At 36.0% G+C, this 24,616-nt stretch overlaps 1 protein-coding gene and 1 long non-coding RNA gene across 2 annotated transcripts in view; one reads left to right on the top strand and one right to left on the bottom strand.

The window, feature by feature from the left end:
• The window catches only part of TRHDE (thyrotropin releasing hormone degrading enzyme), a 371,785-nt gene that overhangs the window by 114,473 nt on the left and 232,696 nt on the right, over positions 1-24,616 (bottom strand). The window lies entirely within an intron of this gene.
• Positions 5,718-23,123, top strand: LOC144322960 (uncharacterized). Its single transcript, XR_013388536.1, has 4 exons — positions 5,718-5,801; positions 9,860-9,984; positions 19,756-19,957; positions 22,727-23,123. It is a non-coding gene; the product is annotated as an uncharacterized LOC144322960 (long non-coding RNA).

Raw genomic sequence — 24,616 nt, 5'->3', positions numbered from 1 at the left:
GCTTAACATTTCTACTGTTGGCCCTCTGCATCTGCCACCACGAAAGCAGGGCCTTCCTCAGTGCACACACACCCAATGACTAAGCACAGCAGTGCAATTAATCAAGGTGGGCCCATCCTGTTGAGATAGGGACTCCTATAACAGGAAATTCTGCTCTAAAGAGTCTCCATTGGCCTGGATGAATGTTTCCTGCAAACAGGCTGCAATCCGAAACTCTTATCACCCACTGCTTCTTCCTTCCCTGGCTCCTTGCACAGGCTGTGAGCTGCAGGGTAGTCTTGATAAGGCTCTCCCTACCTTCATGGGCTCCTCTCCCCAATAAATATCTCACACACTACAGTGTCTTCTTCTTAGAAATCTGACCCAGTAGGACAACTTTAAATGCTGAGGTCCAAACTAATATAAATAGTTGGGGGGCAGGCTACTGGAATAAGCTGGCCATTTGTGTACCTTAATAATAACTAGCATGCACACCAAAACCAGATCTTCCCCTTCTTACTCTTCAAGAGGCCCTTTAGTGGGTATATTCCTACATTTCCCGTTATAGATGTGTTTGTCCTTCTTCAGGACAGAATCAGGTAAGGAATAATGTATCATTATATTCAGTTTACCTATAGGGGAGACTGAGGCCAAAGGACAAAGTAATTTATCCGAAGTTGCACAGGGGTTTGTGGTTACTAGAACTTGCCTCCAGACTTGGTTTTGTCTATTCAAGTTGTTGAGTTCTTGGATTCGCACAGAAACCATGAGGTAGAACTTTCTTGTTATTATCTAAGTTACTGGAAGGATTAGCCCATTGATTCTAAATCAAAGTATTTTTAAGATGTAAATTTCTAAATGATGTCTGTGCATTAAAACTGGATATGTGTGCAGATAACATGGTGTTCTCACGGGACTTGGTCCTGAAGAATGGCTTTTGGTCTGGAGTAAAAGCATATCTTACATCCTCCATGGTCTTTCAAAAATACATTTTTTTTTTACAATAGTATGATAGCTAAGTTTAGGTCCTGAGGAAGAAAAAGATAAATATCTAATCCTGTACATTGCTCATTCATAAACTGATGACCAGAAAGAAAGGCTGATGCGGCAAGAGAGCAGGAGAAGAGAAAAAAAGGACAAAGAAAGGTAAAGAAAGTTGATTCAACATAAGAAAGGAGACTTAATGTCCCCTTGCTCCAGTCACCCATGCTTGGAAGCGTGAAGTCCTCTTTGGCTTATTACTTCTGAGGCCAAGACTATCATTACACAGCAAAATTGTTCTACAGCCTTCCAGGGACAACCCCAGATGCATTTTCTTTCTCAAGTCCATCCTATGGACCACGCCAGACTAATTGTGATAATTACTTCTGAAGAAGCATGTTTGCTAAAAGTCCTAGCTCTGTCACCTACTATATGAAGAGCTTAGGCACACTGGATGAGCTCCGTCAGTACCTACATTAAAATATAAGAACAATGACTACCACTACTGATGATGGCGATGCTGCTGCTGATGATGATGATGAAGATTATAGTTACCGCAAGATTTTTCTAAGTATTCATTTAAATCATTCATAGGAAGCACTTGAAACAGTGTTTGGCATCTAATACGCTTCGACAGGTATGTAGTTGTTATCACTGGCTTCATCATGACTGTCATTTTTATATTAGCTCCCTACCCCTAAACTCTTTGCTTTTTAACAAATTTCTTAAAGTAGCCAATCAAGTCCATACACAATGAAACTCACCATCGCCTACCAACACATTTTCCCCATATGGCCAAATAATCAGTTTCTACTCTAATTAAGCTGATCTTTTCATTATCCCATGAGCATTCCTTATGCCATCATGCTTTAATCATACTATTTACTGCAATAGCAATAATATTCTTTTTCAATCTTAAATTCTAAGTCCTATACGTTATTCAAAGGGACAGGGAAAGTCCACACTGTCATAGAATACTTTCCACAAATATTAGCTTTCAACGCTTTTCTCTCTGCTGCAGTCATAAATCCTTTAAGCCTGACTACACAATTTATCAAATTATTTTACATCCCTCACTAATTGCTTCATATGACTGCTCTTCTTTCCACAACTGGATGCAGCAGGTCATGTCATTTAGACTTATTGGCACACCTATTAGCTGTCAATGCTATAACTTTTCCATTGCCAGTGAAAGATGTTCCTGGCTAAGAGAAGTATCCACCAACTCCTTGCTGTTTTTAAATCAGTAACCCAAGCCCTGAGCTCGTAGCCAATACATAGGCCTCAATCTTCCCCATTATGAAATTCAGCATCTCCCCTGTACTGGAGACTTTTCATTTTTACTATTCCCAGGCAATGATATTCAAACAGTGCAATCTATATTTAAGTCAATAGGAAACCAAAAATGAGGACCACAGATCCAGAGACAAAGGAAATAGGGAGCTTTCAACAGTGTCCGAAATAGCAATTACATGAAAGTATTCAATTAAATAAATCTGAAACATAACAATACTGCAAATTCAAATGAATGTTCATGGAAGGACACAACATAAGAGCAGAAATAAACGGAACATAAAATCAAGAAATGGTTGAGAAGATGAAAAATAAAATATATCAGATGTATCCAGACTAATAGAAAAGTTCTGGAAAAAATTGCTCAAGGGGAAAAAGAAGGAATAAATATATCAAATGAACAATATTAAGAATAAAGATGGACATATAACCATTGAAAAAATTAAAAATAGTAAGGCAATACTATAACAACTCATGCTAATAAATATGAAAACTTAGATAAAAAGAATTTTCTATAAAACTAGACGCAAGAAGTAAAAATACTAATCATTGGTAAAAAATAAAAATTATAAAAACCACACACACACACACACACACACACACACACACATCCATGCCAAACAGTTTTGCAGCAACTCAACTTTAAAGGAAATTCTGTATCATGTTACCCTTGCCTTATACAAATTACTATAAGGAAGAAAAAAAAAGAGCAAAATCTTAGCATTTTTTTGATTCCTGTATAACTGATCGGCAAATTGGATAAAGTAAATGATAGTCTAATCTCATTTTGATCATGTATGGAAATTATATATATATGTATATATTATGTATAATTCATCACATCAAGGACTAAAAGAGATAAAGTATATAATGATCTCAATATACGTGGGAAAAACATTTGCTATGACTTAGCATTCATTCAAAATAATATATCTTAGTAAGGTGGGAAAAGAAGGGAATTCATTAACATGTTAAAGGGCATCTTCAAAAAATACACTGAATAGTGAAACATTATATGCATTCTCCTTAAAATGGGAGACAAAAATGGCCTCTGTTAATACTTACATTCAACAGTACAATAGAACAAGTAAACAACAGAAATATGAAGCAAAAGATAGCAATAAAGCAACAAATTAACAGAAATCCAGACACATGTATAGAATTACTCTATAAAATCAATAAAAGAGTGCAGCAGGGTTGCCTGACACAGATTGGTATATAAAAATCAAGAGGGTTGATATAAATTAGTAAAACCTAATTTAAATAATTAATTTACAGTGTCTTATTCTCAAAAACAAAATGTACAAATATAAGAAAACCAAGTATCATATGGAGAAATTTAAAATTATTCAGCACTTTCATGGAAAAAAAATCATATAGCTGACACAAGGACCTAACAGAGAAGAACTATATTTCTTATTAAGCTAGAAAGAGCTGTTATTATAAAAATGTCAAAATTAATCTATAAAAACTTCAAAAGACTTTTCCTAGAAACCGTCTTCATCTGAAAATTCATATAGATTGGCACAGTTAACAGTAGCAATTTTAAAAGAGAACAAGACAGGGAGAATTATCATACCCGAAATCACACCTAAAAAGCTATAATAGTTAGAAGTAAGGCAGAAAGGGTGAAGCAGGGATACAGATATAGATCAGGGACCAGAACAAAGGACTGCAGAGGCACCAGGGCTGATCCCGGTGGTAGCTGACAGAGCTGGTATTACAGAAGAGGGCGACGAGCACAGGGAATTCATAATTAGCACTGAGAAGTTTGAGTCTCTAAACAAAAATGAAATTGCGTTTACATCATGACACACGAAAGGAAACAACTAAAAAAATACCCACCTCAGTTAAAGAACTTAACATAAAATGCAAAACTTTTAAAATGTTAGGGAAAATAGGAAAGCATGTGTTTAAGAATTTGCATTAAAGAAGGATACTTAATAAAATTATCAAAAGCATGAAGTACAAAAGAGAAAATGGACAGACTACAACAGAGCTAAAAACATCTGTATGATAAAAGACATCATACATTAAAAGATAAATTACAGTCTGACTAGCAACAAAAAACTAGTATCCAGAATATAAAAAAAGACTCTCATTAATCAGTGATTAAATAAATAAAGCACACAAACTTAAAAACAAAGACCCCTTTGGGAAATGGACAAAGAATGAAGTCCCAATAGTTTATTTTTCCTTTTGTTTTCCTTGCTTCAGGAGACATACCTAGAAGAAAGCTGCTAAGGTCCAGGATTTATATGATTTCAGGTTTCACGTTTAGGTTTTTCATGTATTTTGAATGTATTTTTGCGTATGCTGTAAGAAAGTGGTCCAGTTTCATGCTTTTGCACGTGGCTGTCCAGTTATCCCGACATCATTTGCTATGATCCAGCGATTGCACTACTAGGTATTTACCCAAAAGGGAACAAAAACACTAATTCATCAAAAGGATACATGCAACCTGATGATTATAGCATTATCTACAATAGCCAAATTATGGAAATAGTCCAAGTGTCCATCAACTGATGAATAGATAAGGAATATGTGAGACATAAACACATATAGATAGATATCTAATACACTACGGAATATTACCCAGCCACAGAAAAGAAAGAAATTTTGCCATTTGCCATGACATGGATGGAGCTAGAGAGTATTATCCTAAGTGAAGTAAGTCAGTCGGAGGAAGACAAATACCATTCAGTTTCACCCACATGTGGATTTAAGAAATAAAACAAATGAGCAAAGGAAAGAAAAATAGAGAGAGGCAAACCAAGATATAAACTCTTAACTACAGAGAACAGCTAAGGTTACCAGATTGGGGGGGTGGGAACAGGTGATGGGGATTGAGTAGCACACTTGTGATGACCACTGCGTGACATATGGAGGTGCTGAATGACTCTATTGTACACCTGAGACCAATATTACACTATATGTTAACTAACTGGAATTTAAATGAAAACAGGAAGGAAGGAAGGAAGGAAGGAAGGAAGGAAGGAAGGAAGGAAGGAAGAAGGAAGGAGGGAGGGAGGGAGGGAGGGAGGGAGGGAGGGAGGGAGGGGAGGGAGGGAGAGAGGGAGGGAGGGAGGGAATGGGCAAAGGATATACACAGAAAATTCAAAATATAAGAAATCCAAAGGGTGGTAAATACACAAAAGAAACTTAATTTTGCTAATAAAGAAATGCATATTAAAACAGAAAGATAGCATTTCATAGCCTTAACAAACCAGACAAAAAATTGGGGAGTTCAATAATATCAAGTACAGATAAGGACCTGAGGAAACATTCTAGCCTGGGTATTTACACAATCACATAGGGGGAGAAAAGGGCACGCTGTGGTAAACTTAAAGATTCATTTACTTGGAAACCAACACACAATTATCGAGTGCTTACTGTGCCAGGCACTTCTCTAAGGATGCAGATAATGCAGAGAACAAACCAAATAGAACTTTCACGGAGTTTACGTTCTAGGGGAAGAGACAGTTAATAAACAGCTTAATGTAACCGTGCCAAGTACCAATTATTGCCATGAAGAAAAATAAAGCAGGGTAAGGGTGCTGGAGAGTGCTGGAGGAGATGGGCTCTCAAATTTTATGTAAGATAATTATGGAAGATTCATGCAATAAATTGATATTGAGCAGAGACATGAAATTAAATGAAGAAGTAAGCCTTGTTGATAGTTGGGGAAGAGCATCCCAGGCAGAGAAATCAGAGTTGCCTTCTGAAATCTAAAATTCAGAAGATAAATTGGAGCTAGAGACCTAGGAACCCCAAGAAGCTAGTATAGATTAAAAATATATATTTTTATATTATATTAAACATGTTTTATATATTTTATAATATACAATTATGTTATTTATATATTTATCATCCATCATATTTATAATTATTATTTTATACTTTCTATTATAAAGTATAAAAATCAAATTACTTTAATGTATATTATAAATATATATAACTATGTAATTACATATATTACATAAACCGTAAATATATATTCATATATAGATTCTGAAGAATGGGTCCTGGGGTATTTCCACACTTAGAGTCTGAGAAAAGTAATTGAGCTCATCAAAAAGATGAGGGAGGAATGGCCAGTGAGCTGGTAATGAACCAAAAAAAAGGGGGGGGGGGAGATTATGGCATCTAGAAAACAAAATGAAGAGGTGTTTCAAGGGGAGAATGATAATCACGATGAAATATGCTGGAGAAAGCAAGTCAACTAAGTTGAAGACTAAATGGGTTTTTCAATGTGGAGTTAATTTTTGACCTGATGAGAAAAATTTGGTCCAGGAGTAAAAGTGAAAGTATAATTAGTTTCAAAAGAGAAGGGAGCAAAGGAATTGAGATTTTTCACTAAGAGGCTGCAAAGACCGAAAGAAGATGTCTGGCAAAGAAAACGTAAGGCAAAGGATTTTTATTGAGAACAAAATATGACATTTAATGCAGAGAAGAGTAATGGGGTAGAGAAGGAATGTGAATGCGTGTAGAGAGGGGGCGTGTGGAGCGGGGAGCAGGCTCCTTGGGGATGTGGGGAGGAGCCACCAGCCCTGGGCCACCCACTGCAGCAAGGCCCCAGAGCATCTGGGATCCACAGGAGAGGGTCCTATTTTGCAGGAGGGACAGCATCGATGTATTTTTTTTTTTTCTAGTATCTCAGGGAAATAAATGCAGAGAGTGAGGAGGGTCGATAGAACGTGAGTACTAGCTGTCTGGAAGAAGGTAGACCGAGGGGAGAAACACAGATGCACACACCCAGCCATCACCCAGGAATTTCTCTAGCGGGTATACACACGGTGCAAAGCACTTGCACGGGATGCACCCTGACATATGGGGAGAGACATCATCTGCAACACCGTTTCTCATTCCTAATTCAAATTTCAATAGCTTCAAATAAACAAAAACTGCAAACAAACTTGGGTCCAAGAATGGGGGGGCCAAAATTGATTGATTTTGTTTCAAGTTTTTATTTAAATTACACTTAATTAACTGATAGTGTAATAATACTAGTTTCAGGAGTAGAATTTGGTGATTCATCACTTCCATATAACACCCAGTGCTCATCACAAGTGCCCTCCCTAAGCCTTTCACCCATGTAACCCGTCCTCCCACCATCCTCTCCTCCAGCAAACATCAATTTGTTCTCTATAGTTAGAAGTCTGCTATATGATTTGCCTCTTTTTTCCCCCCTAAGTTCATCTGTGTCATTTTTGAAATTCCATATATGAGGGACTCCTGGGCGGCTCAGTTATTGGGTGTCTACCTTTGGCCCAGGGCGTGATCCTAGATTCCCAGGATCGAGTCCCACATCAGGCTCCCCAGAGGGAGCCTGCTTCTCCCTCTTCCTGTGTCTCTGTTTCTCTCTCTGTGTGTGTCTCTCATAAATAAATAAGTAAAATCTTAAAAAAAATTAAATTCCATATATGAGTGAAATCATATGGTCATTGTCTTTCTCTGACTTGTTTCACTTAGCGTAATGTACTCTAGCTCCATCCATGTCATTGCAAATGGCAAGGTTTCATTTTTTTTTTTTACAGCTAAGTAATATTCCACTGTGTGTATATGTGTTTGTATTGCATCTTCTTTATCGATTCATCAGTCAAAAAGTTAAAACTAGGGGGCGCCTGGGTGGCACAGTGGTTAAGTGGCTGACTCTTGGTTTTGGCTAAGGTCATGACCTGAGGGTCCTCAGATCAAGCTCCACGTAGGGCTCCAGGCTCAGCGTGGAGTCTGGTTGAGACTCTCCCTCTCTTTCTGCCTCTTCCCACCACTTTCTCTCTCTCTCTCTCAAATAAATAAATCTTTAAAAATATATAGAACTACCCTATGATGCAGCAATTGCACTAGTAGGTATTTCCCCAAAGGATAAAAAAAATACAAATTCCAAGGGACACATGGCCACCGATGTTTATAGCAGCCTTATCAGCAATCACTAAATTATGGGAAGAGCCCAAGTGTCCATCAACAGATGGGGGACAGATTTACAAACTGTGCTTTAATCATATAGTATAGCAGTGAAGATAAAGGGTATAGATATCCAAGCATAAAAATATGGATGAGATAGAGTTATATATGTTTACTGAGATCCTGGGGAAGAGAGGAAGGGACATGTGAAGATAATAATAAAATGATGATATTTGGTAAATTTGGGTCTTGGGTACATGCACATCTTATTCTCTGTTTGAAAAATTTCTTGAGATTTTGATTAAATATAGAGGTCTCTGGGAAAATTGTTAATATGAAACACCTTATAATTAATCTCCATTTAGTTCAATCTTTTCTGTTTTATATAAATCTTGAATTCCTCTTATCTTATCTTAATGGTGAAAACCCCTTATTCCATGATTTATCTGTGGATCATTCTCGGAGTATTTTTGTGTTACCATTTTATTTATATAAAATGAATTTATCTGACAGAGGAAAAATGAAACAAATTGAATTGAATTAGCCAAGCGTTTAGAGTAACTCTTTAAACAATTCAGATCTTATGAGTAGTAATTTTCTTTTAAAAATAAGATTATTAATGAATATATTGTAATTCTCATTACAGTGCAAAGGTATTAGCAAAGCAAAGGTAACATTACATGGTAAAAATATTACTATTTTCTATTTCTGAACCAAATAAGAGCTGAAATGTCCCAAACCATTAATAGTGTTCAAAGAGTAAAATTAATTAAAAGAATTATAAGAAACACCATTTGTTTGTAAAACTCTAAATATTCTTTAATCTCAAAATCATTTGAGAACTTGAAAACAACAGGCTGTAAAGTAATTGCACAAAGATGTCAATATCATTTGTGGTTTTTGAATATCAGCCAACAAATGGTATCGTTGTCACTTATTGTAGAACAATTGTTCCTTGCTGGAGTTAAACTATCACAGCTGGAAACCCATACGAAATTTAGCTTATTAAGAAAAATACAACATGAATTAATATTAGTGAACAAGGCATATCCAACATGCTACATAAATAAGACTTTTAAAGACACTTGCATAATATTGTGCTGGCAAATGTCACAAATTAAATACTTAACAGAATCATTATGAATTAGGTTTTAGATATGCTCTGAATACAAAATGCTTCCCCAATTTCTGCCTAATATTTTAAAAGGACATGGTACTTCTTAAAGAGGCATTGCTGGATTAAACCGAATGCTGATAACTTAAGTAAATATGGTTTATTATGCAAACAACAACATACTGTGGTGTAATGATATTTTAGTGTCAGTAGGATATTTTGTCTGAAAATCAGAGTGCAATGTTAACCTCTGATACATTAAGTTGAATATGTTCTGAATAATCTAAATATTCACTTGTTCATCTAATAATCAAAAAGCCAAATATTCAAACACTTGAGAGTTACCTATAAACTAATTTATAAGCACAACATTTAGTTACACGATTAAAATCATTCTTTCAACCTAAGTTTTACTTTTATTATGTATATCAATATATATAATATTGAAGTGTATAAAGTATATACAGTACACATAAATTCTATTTTTTATTTGACTTATTGAAAGATAAAAGAAAATGAACAGGCAAATGACTCTTAAGGGAATACTATTTTTTCAAATATGTCTTTCCTTTATAATCCCTCTCTCAGATTCTGGCCTGTATTGTCTTTGAGAAATAAGTAAAGAGCTGTCTATCTGGTCTCCCTGCAATTTTCATTATCCTAGACTCTGAATGACTTCTTCATGATGAAATGCCCCAGTTGCCCCAAATCAGGTATTAACTCTAACATGACTTAAGTCTTTAATATCACCTTTCTTTCTAAGAAATTCTTCCTAATTCAAACTGGAATTTAAAATGTTCTTACAATTTTCCTACAACCCTTGTTTTTAATATCCATTTTTGTATTTATTTTGACATAGAGCACAGTCTGTCTTATTTTGAGAATGCAAATATAACAAATGTTTGTGATACCACCAGTAGTCAGGAGGGGAAACCCAGCACTTCGCTACATGACTCGACATTCAATATATGTCTTTTAAATTAGAGAACTAAGTAAATGTACTAACTGTTTAATGTTAATAGGAAACAATAGGAAAAAAAAAAAAAGAAAGCAGTAAATAAGTATGGTTGCAACATTATTTGAAACAAAGAACAACTCTTGGTAAATATTTTTCCTGTTTTCTAGAAACCAATCCAGGTGGAGATGTCAGGAAGAAAATGGTTGTGTAAAACTACATGCAGATTTTTATTATTTTTATTATCCATCTACGGTGACTCTTTAGGGATTCCCAAATTCAAGATTCTCTTTTATAGATTTGCCCTAATATTCTCAAAATTTCTTAGTATCTTTTCTTAAATAATTTCATCCATTCAACCATTAAATTATAACCTTTAGTTACAAAAGGTACTTTTGGTATTTATATTAAAGTCATAAAACTGTAAGTCTAGCTATCCATGTGCAGACACCTCACTGACTCTATGTCAGGTGCAGCCCTATTGTTAGTGATACTTGGAGAAGTGTGAACTTCAGGAGAGTCCAGGCACTTGTGTATAGTTCTCATGTCACCAGCAAAAACGTGTTTGAAGGTTATAAAGAACTGATTTTAATAGTAATGGGAAAATGTCTCCACATACTTACTTTTAAAGAATAATTTTGGGGGGCGCCTGGGTGGCTCAGTTGTTTAAAGCGTACAACTCTTGGTTTTGGCTCAGGTTATGAGCTCAGGGTTGGGAGATCAAGCCCCGTGTTGGGCTCCACACTCAGCACACAGTCTGTTTAAGATTCTCTCTCTGCCTTTGTCCCTCTCTCCCCCATCTCTCTCTCTCTAAATAAAAAAAGAATAATTTTGAACTATTACATATCATCAATAGAACATTTATAAAGTAGACATTCTAGCAACATAAAATATCAATTATGAGCTTGGTAAGTCAAAAAAAGCTGGAATCTTCAGGTACTATTTCTAAACTGTCTACCAGTAGCTGATAAAAAGTAAGTAATTGCTGTTGTCTACAGTTGCTATAAAAAAAAAAAGAGGATTTTTAGCAATAAGTTATCTGAAAAAAGTATAAAGAAATCAATTCAGTGAAAGCACAACAATAGAATGCATGACCATTTGCTCATGAGTATAGTACGTATCTGGAAGTACTTTTCAGAATGGGATGTAAAATATAATGCAGGAAAGAAACATGATATTGAATGTGATTTGAAATAATAATGGGCTATAAAAAAAATTATAGGTAAAAATGTCAGAGGGATATCAGAGAAAAATGAGAGATTGGATAAAAAGTTTTAAACTAGATATACAGATTTTTTTTCGCTAAAAAGAAGCATCTAAACATGTAATGATAATTTTCAAATGTAGGAAAGCTTCTATAAACCAAATATGCAGGACACCTGGGTGGCTCAGCGGTTGAGCATCTGCATTCCACTCAGGGTGTGACCCTAGGATCCAGGATCAAGTCCCACGTCAGGCTCCCCTCATGGAGCCTGCTTCTCCCTCTGACTGTGTCTCTGCCTCTCTCTCTCAGTGTCTTTAATGAATAAATAAATAAAATCTTTAAAAAATTAACTAGATATGCTCAGTTGATTTTCAACTCCACTGGGAATTAAAGAACAACCATATTTTTAAAAAAAAGACTACAAAATATATTCAAAGGAAGGAAAGTATTTCTTATCCATGAAAAAAAATATTTGGCATTAATCACCAATGGAACATGTAGATTGTAGTTTAAAATGCAATTTAAATAAACTATGTATTTTTTGTGTTAAGAGTTTAAGTATTAAGCTGTCAGAAACTAGAAAAATACTCTCCAGTCAGACCTGCCACAATCAAACAGTTGTGTATGGACTCCTGTTTAGCCCATTTCCAAACTGGCACATTCTTTGATCTATTCATTTATTCATCCATTTAACCCAGCTATCTACTAAAATTGCTGCTCCCAAATCCTTCTCTACCATAGCTCACTGGTATCACTTTTAGAAAAAAGGCAATGACCTAAAAATTGCCAGATACTTACACACACACAAACACCACACACACACACACACACACACACACACACAAAAAAAAAAAAGTACCAGAAAACCCTAGTATAGTATCTCATAGTCCTATGGGGTTATATATAGTAAAGACAAAGAAATGTAAGCCAAAATTTCAATAATATAGTCCCAAAATAATACTAGACAGAAACTTTTTATTTTGTAACTCCTTAGGCTAGTTAATTTCTAAATATTTCATGAGACTCTATTATTATTTAGATTTAAAAGAGTTGATACTTTTAGAAATGACTAACCTTAGGAAACATAGAAGACCTAAGGATAGACTACTTTTCAATTTAAAAATAATACACACGTCTATTGAAATGATCAAATGGTTCTCATAATTCCTTTTATTAGTGTGGCGTATCACGTGGGTTGAATTGAGATTATCAAAGCACTCTTGCGACCCAAGAATAAATCCTACTTGAACCATGTGAACATTTTAATACATGCTGAAAAAGCATTAGACAAAATGAAACATCATTCATGATAAAAACCCTCAGCAAAATAGGTTTAGAGGTAACACATCTCATCATAATAAAGGCCATACATGAAAAACACACAGCTAAGATCATCTTCAATGGGGAAAATCCGAGAGCTTTTCCTCTACAGTGAAGAGCAAGACAGGAATGTCCACCCTCACCACTTATATTCAACGTAATACTGGAAGTTCCAGCCACAGCAATCAGACAACAAAAAGAAATAACAGGCATCCAAATTAGTAAGGAAGAAGAAAAATTTTTACCCTTTGCAGATGACATGATACTCTATAGAAAACTCAAAAAGCTACAGCAAAAAAAAAACTGCCAGAGGCATTTTACACAAATGCAGTAAAGTTGCAGGATACAAAATCAGCACACAAATATCTGTTGCATTTCTCTATACCAATAATGAAGCCACATTATGAAAAACTGAGGAATCAGTACCATTTACAACTGCATCCAAAACAATAAGATACCTAGGAATAAACCTAACCAAAGAGGTGAAAGACTTGTACTCTGAAAACTATGTAACACTGATGGAAGAATTTGAAGATGACATAAAGAAATGGAAAAACATTCCATACTCAGGGATGAGAGGGACAAATACTGTTAAAATGTCTATCCTGCCCAAAGCAATCCACACATTTAAGGCAATCTCTATCAAAATACCAACAGCATTTTCCACAGAGCTAGAACAAAGAAACCTAAAATTTGTAGAGAAGCACAAAAGACCCCAAACAGCCAAAGCAAACTTGAAAAACAAAAGCAAAGCTGAAAGCATCAGGCTATATAATAATATAAGTCCAGACTTCAGGCTATATTATAAAGCTGTAGTGATCAAAACAGTATGGTGCTGACACAAAAATAGACACAGAGATCACTAGAACAGAATAGAAAATCCAAAAATGAACCCACAACTATATGCTCAATTAATTTTCAAGTAAGTAGGAAAGAATATTAAATGGAAAGAAAAGACAGTCTCCTCAATAAGTGGTGTTGGGGAAACTGGCAGGCACATGCAGAAGAATGAAACTGGACCACTTCCTTACACTACACACAAAAATACATTCAAAATAGACTAAAGGTCTATCTGTGAGACCTGAGACCATAAAAATCCTGGAGGAGAACAGAGGCAGTAACTTCTTTGACACTGGCAACTCCTTCAAAAGCAAAAACAGACTGCTGGGACTTCATTAAAATATAAAGCTTCTACACAGTGAAGGAAACAATAAAAAAAAATAATAAAGGGCAATCCATGGAATGGGAGAAAATACTTAGAAATGACATATCTGATAAAGGGTTAGTATCCAAAATATATACAGAATTTATAAAACTCCACACCCCAAAAAATGAATAATCCAATTAAAAAATGAGCAGAAGACATATAGGCATTTTTGCAAAGAAGTCATACAGATGGCTAACAGACACATGAAGAGTTACACATTACACTGTTAGTGATGCGTCAGGCATCACTGATCCTCAGGGAAATACAAATCAAAACTGCAATGAGATATCACCTCACCCCCATCAGAATGGCTAAAATCAACAACACAAAAAACAAACATTGGCGAGGATGTGGAGAAAGGGGATCCTTCTTACGCTGTTGGTGGGAAGCAAGCTGGTGCAGCCACTCTGGAGAACAGTGTGGAGGTTCCTCAAAAAGTTAAAATAAAACTACCCTGCAATCCAGCAATCACACTACTAGGTATTTATCCAAAGAATACAAAACTAGTAATTAAAAAAAACAAACAAACACGTATCCCAATGATTATAACAGCATTAAATACTAATAGCCAAATTATAGGACTAGCCCAAATGTCCACTGACGGGTGAGCAGATAAAGAAGACGTAGTGTATGTATACAACGGAATGTATTCAGTCATTAAAAAAAGAATAAAATCTTGCCATTTGCAACAACATGGAGGTAGAGAGATTATGCTAAGCAAAATAAGTCAGTCGGAGAAAGACAAACACCATACGACTTCACTCATATGTAGAACTTAAGAAACAAAACAAATGAGCAAAGGGGGATAAAAGAGAGAAGGAAGCAAACCAAGAAGCAGACTAAACTACAGAGAACAAAGGGGTGGTTACCAGAGGGTGAGGGAGATGAAGGAGGGCACTGGCTGTGATGAGCACTGGGTGTTGTATGGAAGTCTTGAATCACTGCTTCGTACACCCGAAACTAATATTATACTGTAGGTTAGGTAAATGGAATTTAAACAAAAACTAAAAAAAAAATAAATAAATTCCACAGCTTATAAACAAAAATAAATAAAGATAGATCAAAATAAATTAATAAGTAAATATCTAAAGGGTAAAGTTATTTTATTCTTATTTTGAAAGGAGATTCCAGATTTTCAAACCTTCTTTCTAAAATACGTATACTGTCAAGTGACCTTTTTCTAAATGAAGTTTTAAAATGAAGTTAGGTGGGGTGCAACTATATCCACAGGGTATTTCCTTTAAACTGTATTCACAGGGTATTTTATGTAAACGTCCATAGTTTGTTGGTCTAATTCAGAAACTCTAGATTCAAACACGTGTTGGTATAAATATTGTCTTGGGTGGTATAAACGCATCTCTGAAGACGGGTATTAAAAGAAGCCTCCATGGAAAATTATGGAAATTCAAGGCAAGAGGACTTGAGAGTTGGAGGTCAGTTCTCTGGACTTTGAGGCATACTTTCCACATGAACAAAATTCACTAGACATGACCATAAATAACTATGTCCTTCATGTTGGCTCAGGATTGTCTTTTTCTCTGAAACCTGGGATGCACTAGCTGCTTACCCATCCAGATAAAATGTTATTGGGCCTCCTCTTACGGCAGAAGCTTTATTTAGCAGTTGTGCCGAACATCTCATATGTTCTGACACCACTGACAAGGACAAAAGCATAGTATATTTTTTCATTAAGCGTCCATATGAGGAACTCTTCAAGGATGGGCTCACATAAGAGGTTGATGAGATTATTTACAGAGATGGGCCATCGCAGAGTTCAAGAACAATATTGAATAAAGCCACACTTCTCAAACTCCACTGGGCTATAAAACTGAATTTACCATCCTACTAGATCCATAATAAATAAAATGCATATTATCAGTGAATACGAGCATAACTAATGTTTTGATCGTTGCAATTAATCCACAGTGGAAATGGATCGATTGAAACCTGCACGTCATTTTATCACTCAGATATACATAGAAAAGGGAAAAAAAGAAAAACTTCTTGTTGAGGGTATGGGGTTGATAACTGACTGACATTTTGTAATCTTCATTGTTGGATTCATTCCTATATGATATGACCGATCTACTGGAAGCAAAGGAAATTATTTTCCTGTACTGATATTTGCAGGATAAGGAAAATAATTGCTAGAGTAAGGTTTTCTCTCTCCCTTTCCACTATCCTGACTTCAGGGTGAGTTTACATGGAGAATGAAATGCCTGGATTAAAGTTTCATCAAACCACCTTCAGCTGTTCTCAAGAAAATAAATTAGCCTCTTCACATATTTCATGGAGAAATGTATTATTTCCCTCCTTGCTTCTCCTCCAGGAAGGCAGAAGGCATAACTTCAGTTTCGATGTTTGTGGGTAGCAGAGTATAATGGGGAGCAGGTGAGTACGAGGACTTGATAACATCTAGGAGCCAGTCTACAACCTCCAGAATCAGAGGTGTGCTCATCACCTGCCTCTCTGGTAAAACATAAGGACAGCTCTTGCCTCCAGCTTTTGATTTTTGCTTTCAGCGTGTGGCAAGGCGCAGGTGTATCCTGTCCCTAGAGAGTTTCAAAACTCAGAGACATGTCATCCAGGGAACCGAAGTAGCAAGCCATTTATCACTGAACAAACCCTTCTGACAGTGGTGGATCATAAGCGCAAAGAATCAGCCCGTTTCGACACACAGACCTGCAAATGCAATCTTGCCAGCATTCATTCAGCAAGCCCACATTGGAAATTCGTTGCTTAGAGTTTTCACTTAAGATACAGTTTTGTACCTTAAGCCAAATTAATAAAATACAGAGTTTTAATACCTGAGTAAAGGGGGAAAATAGCTATAAGGGAATATGTTGTGGTGTTCCACAGATCACACTTTGGGAAACGCTACCTTTGCAAGCTAAAACTTCCCAAGAGAGACGTGTAAAAATACACAATGCCCTTTTGCCTGGGAATATTTTTTTGTGTGTGTTTTTTTGTTTGTTTTTGTTTTTGTTTTGTTTTGTTTTTGGTGGGGTTTTTTTTGTTTTTTGGGTTTTTGGTGGGTTTTGTTTTTTGTTTTTTGTTTGTTTTTGTTTTTGTTTTTTTGCCTGGGAATCTATGAGGAAGCATCTAACACTCTCTAAGCAAACATCTACGTCACAAATTCTGTTGCTACATTCCCAAACTTTAGCTTTTTTGCACGTGGCAGAAAGTTTCTACCTGTGGCTTTCCTTCACTCTTTTTATCACCAACCAGAACAAGAAACATTGACTATTGTCCTGGCCAGAAGTCTAGAAGAAGCAAACCACCCTAATACCTGGTGATGTAATACTACCCAACCCTACCCCTTCCCTTTAGGAGCAATTAAAGGCCCAGTTGACTTTCTTGTAGTTTAACACAGAGTAAATATAGAAGGGGAAAAAAAGCTAAGTGACTCTTACTTCCTTATTTCTAGGAGAAAATAAGTGGTGTTCTCTGGCAGCAGATTTCTCCCATACTCCAACCAGCACCATCGGGGCTTCAGTTGACAACAAGGTCATTGAAAAGAGACATTAAAATGAGCTGATGAAAAACATTTGGTCCCAAAGCTATAAAAATGTTTTCTCAAGCAGAAGTGGAAAATAGTGAAGGATTTGGCTTTTAAAGTAAACAAGAGTGGAATTAGGAACAAAAATGCCATAAAGGAGCCGATCAATGGCCGGTCAGGTTGTGGGCTGTCTCTGACAGAGGCATTAAGGGATGCTGAGAGGCGGGTATGCTCATTGTTTTCCATGACCTGCATCTCAGAGGTAAGGGCTATGCTCCGAGCACTCCTAACTTCTCCATCAGGTTTGTCTAAGGAATCACAGGATCTCAGAACAAGGGAGCATCACTTCATGTTCAAGGCAGGTAATTCATAACAAACAAAAGGAGTTTCACTCTGCATTATTTTTCAGGAAAAGTGTGAATAATTCAAACTAAAGAACTCTTAAAAAGGTAATGCGAGCCTTTAATAAAGCATAAATTTGTGTAATCGTACAGAGCCATATTCACTTCTCTTCTGCATCCCAAATGTTTAAGATAAAAAAAACAAAAATGTCTCAAAAATATACTGCTGTTAGGAATCCAAGACAAATAGAAATTAAATTTGCATCACCACCTTATCTCTGAGGGTTTTGAGAGTGGAATAAATTGCTGTTAACATTCCTTTAAACTATATGCATTTATTGTGTCCTCACTGTCTATAACGCACTGACCGAGGCAATAACTAGGATATGGCTAAGCCTTGCTTCAAAAAAGGACTAGGGAAATATATGCTAATAATATCAAAATGTGAGTGCTCTACTAGAAATGAAATGAGTGCCTTTTCATGTTTTATGTTCCACATGTTCTCTAAACATAAATGGAAATTGAAGAATTACCATTCTAGCATAGCTGATGAAGGGCACAGAGAGAAGCATCACTGTACGAATCCCAATCCAACATTTACTAACTTTGAGATGCTGGATAAGTTACTACTGAAGTTTCCCCATCCATAAATTGGGGATGGAAAGAGCATCAGTATCCCGTGGTGGTTGTACGGATTAAATGACTTAATATACATAAAGAACTTCTAGAGAAGAGACACTATCTAGTGTCAGAGAGTGTTAGTTGAGGTTATTATTTCAGACATTAACACCTTTACGATGCTAATTTCCCCCCGACACTACCACCATACTCGTTACAAACTGGAAAAACCATGTTAGACATTAGACAGCACTTAAAACTCTTGCTTTTCCTCTTAACAAATGTGACCAAACTGCTATAATTTAGTCGTGAAGTTCCTGCTGTGACTGATGCCCTTCCAGAAGGAAAATGATGTGGCATTAAATGTCTGCACATTTCATCTTAAAATTGTAGGGCTGGAAAACAGTCTGGGGAATATGGAAGCAAAACACAGACATTCAGCTGCTTGATCATTGCCTATAGTACTCACAGGGGGATACATACCAAAAATTCCCTCCTGTAGGCCAGATATTTTTATGGCGCTGAGCTAATTGCATCCTATTGTAAAATTACAGCAGAGAGGCAATGCACAACTGCACCAGTTGGTTTGCTTCTGGATGAGGTCCACTCTACAGAAGCCTAACCATGCCTCTCAGAGTCACCTAGGCCCACACAGCTCTTCTCCAGCTAGTGCACATCTTTGCTTAGAGTCTCTCAGCTCCAAGACAGTCTGGGCATAGCATGTTTCTGAGGACCCACAGGTTATTGGCTCAAAGGTAGAGGAGAGTAAGCCAAGAAGAGCTAAAGAGGGTAAAATAAGGATTGATGAGAAGGGGAGGACAATGAAAATAAAAATACCTCATCAAGGTAGACTCTTCAAGAACTATAATACTGATACCGGTTTTCTTAGGCAAGAAGTTGTATCTAAAGGTCACTTTAAAAAAGAGATTAAACAAATGGTCAGATGACAGGCAGACTTATTTGAGTAAATGTGTATAATCTTCTCTACTAGGAAAATCAAAACCTATTTGACTATGTGATCAGGCAATGAGAGAAGAGAATCTGGAGTTAGGTAAACTGGGCTGAAATTTTGGTTCTTCTACTTAGCTATGTAAGCTTGAGCCAAAAATAGTAAGTTCAGTAAGTAAAGTAAGTAAGTAAATAAATAAATAAATAAATAAATAAATAAATAACAAAGATTCTAGGTTGCAGCTTGATGTAATGTTTAAATGGAATGACATATGGCAAAACTCCTGGAATGTGGTGAACATTCAACACATAACTATTAACATAGAAAAAAAAAAGAAAGTATACTTAGTATTTAATTTTAAAATTAATATCCTTGCTTTATTTAATTCAAGGTTTTAGGATGGTAATAAAAGAGAACAGAGATGACAAAACAGTGCTTTGTTAATGGCTTCAATTTGCTATGTCAAGGTAAAGAAAATCTTAGATCAAACATCGAGCTCCGTTTCTACGAATGATGCCACTGTTTAAGGCAAAAAATGTTAGTCCCTGAAGCTAAGAAGCAGTAACTTGATGAGGAAACAAAGGATGGAAAAAGTAAGTGATCCTAAGCTTTGAGTCCATGTATTGACCAATAATTACAACTTTTCAATCTCTCTCCTGTCTCATAAACTTTCTTGCGCATTTCCCATCTGTCTCTCAGTGCCACACTGGAGAGTTTCTTCACTTCTATCTTCCTGTTTACAATTCTCTCTTCAGCTCCTTCTAATCTGTAATAAACCATCTACTTCATAGACTGTAATTTTTAATATAGTCATTACATTTGCATCTTTAGGAATCCTCATTGGTTGTGTGTAAAATCTGATTGCATTTTGCTTCTATTTCCAAGCCTCTTTTTGTCCTTCATGTTTATTAACATGCCATTTTATATTCTATGTCTAACATGCCCAATATTTTCATCATTTGCATGAATTATTCTGCTCTCAATTGTTTTAGCTATCTCGGGTTCACAAGACTTTTGTTCCTTGCATGATGAGTGATTTTTGACTGTGAGATGCTCTTTTTTTCTTGGGGATTGACCTCTGGAAATCTTTTGAGATGTGATGCAAAAACATGTATTTCTAGAAAGGATTTGTTTTAGCTTCGTCTGGCATCTGGGGACACCTCGAGTGCAGGAACAAGCATTTTAAATTAAAATCCTGTCTTGAGGTTCAAGTATACCAAGGTCATTTTCATTTGAGCTGCGATGCCATCATGCAAGTGTTTCCTGTGGTTGCAAATTTTCAGGGGAAAGTTTGGAACAGACAATTTCTCTGCAGCCCCATGAGGAGGGAGATGGGTTTATTTCTAGTTCACCTGTGTGCTAAGGGCATAGATCTTTAAGGTCCTGGCTTTGTGGGAGGCCTCTCATTAAACTTCTCACCTTAGGCTTATCTTCCTTTCCTATCTTTGTGAAACCTTGAAAAGTTTGCTCAAATTCTCCTGGTTGGAAAAATGCCCCCAAGACAAAAAGCCAGCTTCTGTATTTTTTTTTAATCTCTCTATTTTTTAAAGGTAAGAATATGTAGTATGGAATCATAGTCAAGCCTTCTAATATTGACATAAAGACAATTCGAAAAAGCTGTAAGACATTCTATTTTTAAAAATCAGAAAGACTAAAAACTTGACTCAGTGCTACTAGGAAATATGCAATAGCATGAATGATAAAGGATGTAGAAAACATGTAGTCTCTAGATAATTTTCTCAGTAGGTCATCAAATGGCCCTTAGCCTCCACTGAAAGAATCCATGAAAATATCTGTGAAAGTGTGCTCCCCAAAATATTTTCATTATTTCAAGGGAAATAGCGTATTTAGCTTCAGAAAGCCGACATGGGCCAAACAGAGAGTTTTTGTTTGTTTCACTAGAATTATATCAGCCCAGGACAGGGACACAATTTGGCCAATTTGAAATAAAAACTCTGAGATTTATATGAGGCTTTGATAAACCAAGAGGCACATTGTTTAATATTTATAAGGTACAAATTTTTTAGTAATAAGATTAGATCATCTCTGGGTCCATATGTAAAGGAACAGAAATGAAAAGGGCCCCTAAGGGTAATTGGGATAATTGGGGAATAACTCTTTTGAACTTTGCAGGCCACATTGATAACTACAAAGGGCTATTAAAGGTCTGTGCACTACATAAACATACCATGTATGGTTGATTAAAAATGGGTGGTGGTTATGTTGAGCAAAAAGGTGTGAATCCCTCAGATGCTAAAACATAACCCATTCATGATTATTTTTCAGAAAAATTCAGTTGAGGTCAACTTCTTCCAACCTATTCCATTGTCATAAGTACACAAACAAAAATTACATTGTGAACGTTTTTGTTCTCTATTTTCTCCAAACATTCTTTTTGTGAAAAGGAAATTTTATTCCTGTTCTCCTTTTCCCTCTTCTGTACTTCTCATTTGTCAAAATGTCAACCTCTAATTCCAGTTGCCTTGCTTGTTTATCCTTTAAATCTTAATTTATTCCTAACTTTACTTGTCCTTTTCTAACCACCATAGAAGTCTGTTGCTATTCCAGAAAACCTATTCAAAACATTGCAATCCTCAATGTGCCAGGGGAAAATGCATTGGCTGATTCCCAATTCTTTTTGGTTTTTATCTTCAATCACTATTTTTCCCTGAATATCTTGTATAAAACAATTTTGAGATTCACAGGCCTACTGACAAAATTGATCTTGTTCTGTTAACAGATGCCCATTCCTTTCTCAGATGCATTATAGCTGCCTCCTCGCCTAATGGAACTAAAATCACACATAGTCACACAATGAGCAACTTGCAGGAATGGAATACTCCTTGTATATTACCATATATACTAATTGAAATGGTACTTTTTATTCTTAATTTTGGCTATTAATGAAATCGGGCATGAGTGAACCATTGCAAAAGTCATTAGAATTAGTCTTTGGCATAAGCAAAACACTAAGAACAAGTGTAGCTGTGAAAGTATTTCAGAAAGCTGCAGAAACACAATCTTGCTATAGCCAAGTTCTGCAAGCTAAGACTTACACAAGCTCTGACTCTTAGCTTCTTGTGTGATTGTGTGATCACCACTCTGGCTTTCACAAAAAGAGAAAAAAAAAAAAGGTCAAAACCAACACTGTGCCTTCTTAAGCTTTTCAGCAAAGTCAGAATGACAGAAACCGTGTCCAACAGAGGAATTCAAAAGTAGTATACCAAACCATTAGTTAATATCAGAACAATGAGACACAGAAGGGCTGAGGGTATGAGAATCCTTTCAATGGGATTAACCCATTCCTTACATGATGGAGTAACTTGCTACTTATTTCCACAAATGTGTACTATTTCTTTCAGGTGCACCACATACCTCTAAATCATAGATGGAACAGCTAGTGGGGAAGAAGTACAAGTGACTCAAAAGAAAAAAAGTGAGCCGTTGTAAGTATTAAGAGTTGAGGAAGAAAAAAAGAGAAAGAAACCATTCAGAGGGTGATGATCAGTCAAACATATGTGCAAAAGAAAACTTGCCTCCATCAGCAAAATGCACAAATTAATAATTTACCAGTAAGTGGTAAAGGCATTTATCAGGAAAATGTCAATAAAATCATCTCCTCCCACCGTGTACATTTTCTTTGCAAGAGCAAAAAGGTATTTCCTTTACCTGATGTCTTAAAATCGCCTCTGGCCTTGAAACATGGTAATTCAAGGCCAAGGACAAAGACAAGATTCATGGTAATAAAGGGCAGGAGTTGCTAAAGTGTGTTCTATCATGGACATTCTTTCCATGATTTTTTGCAGATGTTAACAGATGATTCAGAATGGATGGGAATCATCTCTATATTTTCCCATTTTTCCTAAGATGCAAATAGTTTGCTGCTTTTACCATTTATGTTTCTATAATCATAATCAAGAAATTGGGTGATCCACACATAAAGATGGGCATGCAAAAAAAATTTCTTAGGTTATAAATTTTATATTACATTATTTGACTATGATATATAATATGCAGTCAAGATCCAGGAGGAATTTTTTTAATGCCCCTCCTTCCATTTACTTTGCTAATTTGGGATCAGATTTTTAATTTTATTTTTAAATAATATCAAAGAATGCATATTTTCTAATCCTTGGTATCTCACACTGAAACGTTTCATTCCCTGTTATGTCAAGAAGTTCTTTCTTAAATGGAGCTGAAATTTCTTCCTGTAATTTAAGGCTATTTATCTTACTCTGACCTTGATGTTGACAGAGAAATAGTGAGCAGCCTTCCTATAATGACCGTTCATATATTAGAGCCAATTATTAAGTCACCTCTTTGCCCTCTCTCCTCGAGGCTGGACATATGTGAGTTCTTTAGCTTCTTCTGATAGGATTTATCTCCAATTGTTTCTAAATCAGTCTCTCTCTCTCTCCCTCTCTCTCTCTCTCCTTTTTTTTTATTTTTTTTATTTTTTTATTTTTTTTACTTTTTTTTTCTCTCTCTCTCTCCTTCTATCCCTCTCTGTCTCTCACTTTTCTGCTTAGTGTTTCTCAATTTCCTAAACTGTTCATATTTTCTTTATAAGATGATCATAGCCAGTGATTGTTACAGTCAGATTGCATAACCCTTATTTTTATGTGTATGCCAAGATATTATTTATTTAAAAATATGGTGTTTTTCTCATTCCAGAAAAATCCCTTACTTTAGTATATATAACCCAAACCATACTTCCTACTGAAACAGTGACAAAATAGGCAAGAACTTCAAGAAAGTATCCTGGCTGAGTGGAAGAACATGAGTTAGAAATAAGATGTGAAACCCAGGTCTGACACCTAAGAGCCTGAGAACACCATTAAACTCCCTGGGCCTCTGTTTACTCGTGAAAATTGAAAATTATCATACCCACCTTACAGGAGTGGGAATGTCGATGAGATCATTAAATAGATGTCCAGTGGCAAAACAGACCCTCGAAAAACAACTGAGACTATAATTTCTATTAGGAGTATATTGCCATCACATACCTGCCCAAAATCCTGTTGTCCAACTGTTTGGACAGAAGTAACTGCAGGTGCCCCAGTTAAACAACATATAAGGTACGCCGGATGCAGAGCAAGGCTGTACGTGCATACTGTACGGTGAAGTACGTAGAAATGTGTCCAAGAGGACAAAACAGTCCTCAGTGATATTCATTCAATGGTGTAGATGTAGGAGACTGTGAGTGAGAAAGCAAAGGCCTTGAAGAAGGACCTGTTTAGAAGAGTAAGGGC

The sequence above is a fragment of the Canis aureus genome, chromosome 11, assembly GCF_053574225.1.
Source record: "Canis aureus isolate CA01 chromosome 11, VMU_Caureus_v.1.0, whole genome shotgun sequence".
Taxonomy (NCBI): Eukaryota; Metazoa; Chordata; class Mammalia; order Carnivora; family Canidae; genus Canis; species Canis aureus.
Note: the sequence above shows the minus strand (reverse complement) of the source record. Positions and strands in the feature narration are given on the sequence as shown.